Source organism: Octodon degus, unplaced genomic scaffold, assembly GCF_000260255.1.
Source record: "Octodon degus isolate 3935 unplaced genomic scaffold, OctDeg1.0 scaffold00049, whole genome shotgun sequence".
Lineage (NCBI taxonomy): Eukaryota > Metazoa > Chordata > Mammalia > Rodentia > Octodontidae > Octodon > Octodon degus.
Genome location: NW_004524625.1, coordinates 6,952,746 through 6,954,299, shown reverse-complemented (window position 1 = coordinate 6,954,299; position 1,554 = coordinate 6,952,746). Strand labels below are relative to the sequence as shown.

The 1,554-nt window shown below is 38.0% G+C and overlaps 1 pseudogene; it reads right to left on the bottom strand.

Annotated features, from left to right (window-relative positions):
• Positions 1-821: 821 nt before the first annotated feature.
• Positions 822-1,469, bottom strand: LOC101573996 (annotated as a pseudogene).
• Positions 1,470-1,554: the final 85 nt, after the last annotated feature.

Below are 1,554 nucleotides of genomic sequence, written 5' to 3'. Positions count from 1 at the left end.
GATAAAATTTAAAACAATCAAGTTTGAATGTACATAATTGTTAGTGCACAGACTGTATTATGTCCAAAGAGAACAAAAGCCTCTTCCCTGCCCCCAAACAAGACCTATGTAATGGCCTGCAGTGATTAAAAAAAAAGAAAAGGAAGAAAAAATCAGATACCTGGTTTGCTTCATTTTTGATTCGCTCACATGAAGGGACCATAATTCATTAAAATGCATTAGTTAGTTTTCATATTCCTAAACAAGGCAGGGCCACATTTGCTTTCTCTAGCCCATTTAGAAAAATAGTAAGACAGGCTATAACTTACACACTACTAATATTGCTTTTCTTCCTGGAGATGTGGAACTGTTTTCTTGTGGCTAACTTACTAAAATGTGGAATGTATACCTTAGATAACAGAAGAAAACTTGCCTGAATACTGTAGTTAAGCATAAATATATTTATAATCTTTCTAAAAATGTTTTTCAGAAAGGCCAAATTAACAATTCCTAGGTTTTTCACACATGACTACTGTCCCAGTTTGGAGAGATGGATGTTCCCTGTGGATCCAGGTAGCCATCTGCCTTTAACCTCCAACTGTCCAGTGAAATAGTACAACACAGATCTCATTTTCCCTTTCTATGCTGAAACATTAGTCAGGGGGACACATGCATATTATTAAAAATCAAGTTCAAAACACTTACAATAATTCTGTATCAGAAATTTGACTCTATCATAAGTCTCTGTTTTTTGGGAGTCAGACTGGACTGTTTAAGTGCTCCAATTCCACTGTCATGAACATTTAGGAAGCAGAATATTCCATCTGGTTCCAACTGGAGGTTTAATTACTACAGCACTGACTTCTGGTTGGTTGTGTAGGTTCAGCGAGGTCTACTCCTCTTCCTCTAGCAGGATTTGCTCCTGGATTCTGTGGTTCATTCTTTGGCAACTTTTTAGCTATTGCCATGAATATTTCATTTACATTCATCAAAGTTTCAGCTGATGTTTCCATGCATAATAAACTACTGTCTTCTGCATAGGGCTGTGCTTCCTGGAAATCTACAGCTCTTTTATTTTCTAGATCAGCCTTGTTTCCTGATAAAGCTATTACAATGTTAGGACTTGCTTGCTGCTGGAGTTCTTTAACCCAGTTTTTTGTTCTTGCAAAAGATTCCTCATTTGTGATATCGTAGACAACTATGGCTGCTTGCGCTCCTCTGTAGCACATCGGTGCTAGGCTATGGTATCTTTCTTGACCAGCTGTATCCCATATTTCAAACTTTACTCTTGTGTCATCAAGGTACACAGTCTGGGTTAGAAAAGCAGCCTGGCTGGTAATTTCTTCAAATTCATGAAACTGGCCTTTCACAAAATGAAGCACTAGGCTTGATTTGCTAACAGCAGACTCTCCCAGAAGTACTAGTTTGAACTGGCAAATTGTATTTCCAGTATTTGGCCCGTTAGGACTTGTTGCTGCTCAATTAGCCATGTCCAAATTTGAAAGAAGTCCCTAATTTCAGACTCCTAAATGAACTGCCAGAATGGAACGCGTCGATTTTTTATCTTTCTGGAAG